This window comes from Amia ocellicauda, chromosome 9 (genome assembly GCF_036373705.1).
Source record: "Amia ocellicauda isolate fAmiCal2 chromosome 9, fAmiCal2.hap1, whole genome shotgun sequence".
NCBI lineage: Eukaryota > Metazoa > Chordata > Actinopteri > Amiiformes > Amiidae > Amia > Amia ocellicauda.
The window spans coordinates 26,808,451-26,815,618 of NC_089858.1; positions in this window are offsets into that span (position 1 = coordinate 26,808,451).

Genomic DNA, 7,168 nt, shown 5'->3' on the forward strand with positions numbered 1-7,168 from the left:
CAATCAGATTCCAAACTCTCCACCATGGCCAAGACCAAAGAGCTGTCCAAGGATGTCAGGGACAAGACTGTAGACCTACACAAGGCTGGAATGGGCTACAAGACCATCGCCAAGCAGCTTGGTGAGAAGGTGACAACAGTTGGTGCGATTATTCGCAAATGGAAGAAACACAAAATAACTGTCAGTCTCCCTCGGTCTGGGGCTCCATGCAAGATCTCACCTCGTGGAGTTTCAATGATCATGAGAACGGTGAGGAATCAGCCCAGAACTACACGGGAGGATCTTGTTAATGATCTCAAGGCAGCTGGGACCATAGTCACCAAGAAAACAATTGGTAACACACTACGCCGTGAAGGACTGAAATCCTGCAGCGCCCGCAAGATCCCCCTGCTCAAGAAAGCACATGTACAGGCCCGTCTGAAGTTTGCCAATGAACATCTGAATGATTCAGAGGAGAACTGGGTGAAAGTGTTGTGGTCAGATGAGACCAAAATTGAGCTCTTTGGCATCAACTCAACTTGCCGTTTTTGGAGGAGGAGGAATGACCCCAAGAACACCACCCCCACCGTCAAACATGGAGGTAGAAACATTATGCTTTGGGGGTGTTTTTCTGCTAAGGGGACAGGACAACTGCACCGCATCAAAGGGATGATGGACGGGGCCATGTACCGTCTAATCTTGGGTGAGAACCTCCTTCCCTCAGCCAGGGCATTGAAAATGGGTCGTGGATGGGTATTCCAGCATGACAATGACCCAAAACACACAGCCAAGGCAACAAAGGAGTGGCTCAAGAAGAAGCACATTAAGGTCCTGGAGTGGCCTAGCCAGTCTCCAGACCTTAAGCCCATAGAAAATCTGTGGAGGGAGCTGAAGGTTCGAGTTGCCAAACGTCAGCCTCGAAACCTTAATGACTTGGAGAGGATCTGCAAAGAGGAGTGGGACAAAATCCCTCCTGAGATGTGTGCAAACCTGGTGGCCAACTACAAGAAACGTCTGACCTCTGTGATTGCCAACAAGGGTTTTGCCACCAAGTACTAAGTCGAAGGGGTCAAATACTTATTTCCTCATTAACATGCAAATCAATTTATAACTTTTTTGAAATGCGTTTTTCTGGATTTTTTTGTTGTTATTCTGTCTCTCACTGTTAAAATACACCTACCATTAAAATTATAGACTGATCATTTCTTTGTCAGTGGGCAAACGTACAAAATCAGCAGGGGATCAAATACTTTTTTCCCCCACTGTATATGATGGCTGTCATTCAGCCTAATAGCTCATCCAACCCCAACCATTATCCTCCCGTTAGATATTCTGATGGAGTACTCTGTATTAATCCTTTTTAGCATCGCAATATATCTCTCCTGTTTCACACTGCCTGCCTTTGTATGGCTTTTCCAAGACACACATTTCACAGGTATGACACTTCCAGGATTTCCTCTAATTCTGATGTCACAGCCCTCTTCTTTTGAATGGCATTTACATGGTTATATTTAACACAAAATGAGGATTAAACAAATGCATTGGCTTAAGCAGTAGTAGTAGTAGGCCTCAATGCAAATCACCTGGAGTGAAGGGCAGTTATTCTGCAACCCAATATCACATGTAAACTAACACAGTAACTGCCTGAATAAAGCAGAGCAAAGAAAAAAGAAAGCAAAGGATCAGTTTAGGTAACATGCTTTAGATTCAATCTTAACATAAGATTTAATTTGGGTTCCCTTCCTGGATTTGTATCCAACTTCCTTACAGCTACTAAACTTCTTACCTCTTACTTACAACACTGCTTTAGTTGACTGGTTGTCCTCAAGTCCAGACTGGCTTCATTTCCAAGACATGAAAGATAAAGTTTCAAAGAAGTAGAGTGTGACATACTTGCTTTATCACCCCATGCCTAAAAAAAAAAAGTAAAATCTATTTTTTTTTAAGAGATCTCTATTGCAATTTCTTATTTCTGAGAACTGCAAGATTAAGCAACGGTTGCAGTAAGATGGAATCAATGGTGAGGGCTGTACAAAATTAAGAACCTATAGCAACAGCTGTTCAAGCAATATAGCTGTAATCTGTCTTTCCACACTTGAAGGCATTTTTTGGTGTTTTATTTACTTATTTTACAATGAAAGGTTTAAGTTATATAATTCTGTGTTGGATGTGGTTTATTTGTGCACTGCCATGTTTTAATGGGAAGAAGTGGTGTGCTCTTTCAGAAAAATAAACAAACAAATAGCTGTAGTCCTGAACTGGTAATACAGCAATAATGACCTAGCATATCAAAGGGAACAGAAAAGCCAAAGTGCGTGTATTATTTTAATCTTTGGCTGCAGCAAATGGCCTGCCAAACAGTTCACTTAAGAAGACATCTTTAAAAAGGACTGATACATATCCAAACACCAACACTGACCAGCGTTTCACTGTGGAAACAAAACCTACAGTCAGAACATGTGGGGGAGGTCCAGCTGAAGTTGATAGCATTCACACCCTTCATCTGAAACAATGTTATTCAGCGATTTAAGGAGTCCCACACATTTTGGTCATGAAACTACACTAATACCTCTTTTATATTGTTCTCATTGTTCTAATGAACGCTGATTCAGGCCAGAGAAGTAAGTAAGGTAAAGTAACAGAAGTCACATAAGCATACCAGACTGAACTAGATTAAGACAGGGGGGTCAAATACAAATACAAATAAAAGGTTGTGTGTAAAATATCCTCAGACCAAGGCAAGTTCCTCCTTATATGATGATAGGAAAGGAAAATAATGCTCCTGTTTGGCTTCAGTGTTAACACGACTATGGCTGCTATGTGTGCCGTTCCCCCACACCAGCTGTCCACTATAGTATTAACAATCCGCACGCCTGTGAATGTTCACACTTGTTACACTGAATAACACAGTCTATTGCTGAGGTCCAGGCAGATATGTAGCAAACTCAAGTTCAATGCATGCCTTCTCCCCCAAGACTTCAGTAGGCTGTGTATCCTGTGTGTTTACACAGGAAGTCTTGAATGGAGGGAGGCACCGCAATAGTAACCAAATGTACGGCTGGTTCTTTCCTTTCAGGGGATGTGGGTTATTCCATAATCATTGCAGGAAGCGCTTCTCCTATGTGATGCTATTCACTATAGGAGTAGTCTTTTTTTAACTGTACCTTCAAATTTCAAAGCAGCAAAGGAAAACAATTAAACTGCTCTTCCTGCTATCGAGTAGCTGCACAGAGCCCTGATTCCCAGATTTCCCGACATTATTTGATCTCAACTTCTATTGATTTAGAATTATCAATCATCTAATTATGTTGTATAGGAGGACAGTCATATTGTGCATAAATCGTGATTAGTCCAATAACTGTGTTGTACTGTTGTAGCTGGGGTGGATAAGCAAATGTATATATTTTCTTTGCTATAGGTTTATTTCTCACAAGATAAAAAAAAAAAAAAAAAAAACACAATCGGCACAAATACATGAAATACAAATGCCATAAAATTAAACATATATAAGCTTTCAAAAATAATTACTTCACCGAACGCCATTCACTCTGTATTGATTAGAAGTACAGGAAGCGTAGGAAGAGGCTGGTTATGATAATGATATTTCCGTTGTCTCATTCGAGCAAGGAACACATCATTGCAAGTTATAGCATGAGTATTAATTAGAAAGGTTGTTGGCTGAACATAAAAGCCTGCATGCATGAAAAGAGAGACCTTCTACCACATGCGTCTCATCCAGTTGCCCACAAACCTTGATATTGCACACATGACAAGCTCAGGCAAAACAAATCAGTCTATTGTATTATTTTTAGTTATGGTTTTTAAAAAGTTGATTGTCTAAGCCTACAGAGGAGAAGTAAAGATCCAATTCATAGACTGGATTTAAAAGAAGCATGAGTGATAGTGAGTCAAAGTTGACACCCAATTAAAAGAAACGAAAGAAAAGACCCCCCCACAAAATTATATTGTCATTTCATTTTTAAGTCGGGATGATAAAAGGATAGACATAAATGGTTTTAAAACAAAACTATTACCAATAACAAATACAAATGAAAGTCATAGTGCCTTGTATTTTTATAGATGCTGTAAACAATTAAGCCATTCTGCATTCATTTCACAGCTTCTGCAAACATTTAAAGCCTTCAGAAAAACAATAAAGATCTAAAGCTGTGTGTTCAATAGATACAGACTAGAATTACAAAAAGGAGTATATTTGAAAAGTCTTCACATGGAAGATTCCTTAAAGTGTCTGTTTATGGGACTGAAAAGAAATATATACGAAGCTAAACAGACTGCGGTTTTAGTTCAGAAAGAAAGGTTACAGGCTTGTGGTTAACAGGACAGAGGAGTTATTTCTTTAAAGGATAGAACTTGAGGCCTCTCTCTACAACATGGCATCAGTTCAAGTAAGACGCCATCTGTTTCTCTTTAAACTGAAAAGAAAAAGCACTCTTGCATTGCAATACATCAGACAATATCATATAAAAAAAAAAAAAAAAACCTGTCAGTACTCGTATAATACACAACACACCTTAAACAAACTACTGAACTGGGTCGGTCTACTTTTGACCCAAACTGGTCGCTTTGTATTATTCCATATGGTTGTCTCTATTGACAAATATCATGCAATTTCTTGAACTTAATATGCTTTGTTAACAATTTCTCAAAGCAGGTTTACAGGAAGTGAATTAGTGCTGTACAGAGCTGATAAGTGTGTTTATGAGTAGAGACATGCAAAGATCTAGAAGTGAATCTGAGCAGCTTTTCCACAACTGTGAGACATTTCCATTTTCTTTAACAACAACTTTTAAAAACACAGATGTTATGGGGACAATCACTTACACCTCCCTCTATGGAAATGAGTTTCATATTGAGCATAACATCTGAGATATGTATGCAGCACCGAGCACCAAATGGAGCAGGCACAAACACAAGCAGTATTTTGAAGCTTGGCCTTCTGATGCCGATTAACCAGAAGAAGGCATTTAGCATGTATAAATAACATGTTCAGGTCATTTAAAATTCTGTAAACAATCTGTATGCATTAACAAAACATTTATGAATGAGTTAACTGCTAGTTAATTTTGTTATTATGAGATCCGTCTGGATAGTATGATTTAAAATGAAAGACCTTCGAAACATAATCTGGCACGGTGAGCTAAAACATCGGTAAAGCATGTGATAAAAGAATGTGTTAACAAATAGAGAAGTGAGTAATCTTGCCACTAGGTAGTCAGTAATAGTACTACAAGGAAGCTGCTGTTTTTCATCAGAGACTTCAGGCTTTTCAGATTCAGTGGGGATGCAAAAACTGAAGGCTATACAAAATAAATGGCTAAAGGATGTTCTATAAAAAAAAAAAAAAAAAAAAAAAAAAAAAAAAAATTCCTTCAAACTTGATATGTGCCTTTACTGTAATGGTAAAACCTGAAATTATATTATATAAACAGGGAACACATACCAGAAAATAGCAAAATGGTGTTTTATCTTAAATGTCACCATGTTCTTCAACAACTTATATTGGAGGGGGAGTAAATTTAACTATCTAACGGGTGGTACTGAGTTTGGAAGTGGCAGCATCTTGAAAGAATTTCATGACTCAAAGCGAACAGACTGATCATGTATGGAATCAATTTATAAAAGTTTTGAATACCAAAACCAATATTGTCATTTTTTTGAATGCATATGCCTTCTCTGGGAATAACTAGAGAAAGTATAACCACACAAAAAGGCCAAAATGGAAACCTGCTTCATAAATGGAGAACAGAAATCATTCTTGTTCACTTGGGACTAAAGAACCCTTGAGATGAGATGTATTCAAAATCTTAAAAGAGACTCCAGCTTAAGCCACAGCCAAAATTTAAAGCTGAAAGTCATCACTGAGTCCAGGACCAGACGTCACTATTGGAATCAAAGCCACACTGAGAACAGGGATGGCTTCTGCACAGTGCCACGCCAGTATAGATACATCATTTGGTGTTTCACAAGCAGACTTCATAAAAGGGTTTGACAAGGTGCTGTCTCCAAGTTACCGATCCATTATATCATCATAGTATTTAATAAGGACAAGAACAATGCTTGTTTTGTAACAAGGTTATGTAAGGAGTAGGGGGGAGGGAAAGTAGAAATGAAGACTGCATGTATTTCTTTTATTGATTTATTGTATTTTTGGTCAAAGCAGTTTCGTTCCCTTTTCAGACTTGCAATGCTGGGGCTATAAAGAAAAGGATGACTGAAAGTATTACAGTATGATACTCTTCAATTTATGTTCTTTATAAGAACAGACACAAATGTGCACCATTGACACTTAAGACAGCAATTAGTACTAGTACAACCACAACACAATTTCAGACCCTACTTGACACAATAAATATTAATTTATCTTTTCACCAAATTGGACTTTAAATCCACCTGGAGATCTACTTATCTTGAATGGCTGGCAAGACTTTCAAATCTTCTGTAGGGGAGGTTTCAAAAGCATAGAAAAATGGTCCAGCATGCCTTTGTTACCTGACATGCACATGAGCGGGACTGACCTTTAACATGGCAAAACACCACAATCAAGGCTATGTGGGAGTTTCAAAATGATGGGAAACAAAAGGCAACTCCCATATTCCATGTTCCCCCGGGAAACGGTATCTAGAACAAAGGGAACAATGCTTCAACTTGCACCATCCCCAAGAGGATGAATTTACCCTGATGTACCCTATTCTAGGTAAAAAAGGAACTTGATACAGTTCTATAAATCAAGACATTCTAACAAGTTCACATTCGTTAACAATTTCCAAGGAATTATGGCCTCTATGACAATATTTTATTTCCATGGTACATACAAGATATGTATGCTGAATCATTTACTATGTTTATTTAAAGTATTGATTTGCGGAAGACAACTCAAGACCAGATGGGCTAATGGGAGCTTAACTACAATGAAGTAACTTTCAATTCTTTAGCAACTGATTGATCTCTTACAAAATTAATGTTTTAAATTGTATAGCTAACTTGTCTTCATATCAAATTCAAACTGGAGGAGAGAGAAGCATCTGATGTTTCTGATATGCTAAACCCAACATTTTCACAGAACGTTTTCCATTTCAACACAATGTGAAGCGTACACTGAGTACTTTATAGAATTGAATGAAAAATTAAGATTTTTGTTACAGTAAATACCATTCATGAGAAAGAAAAT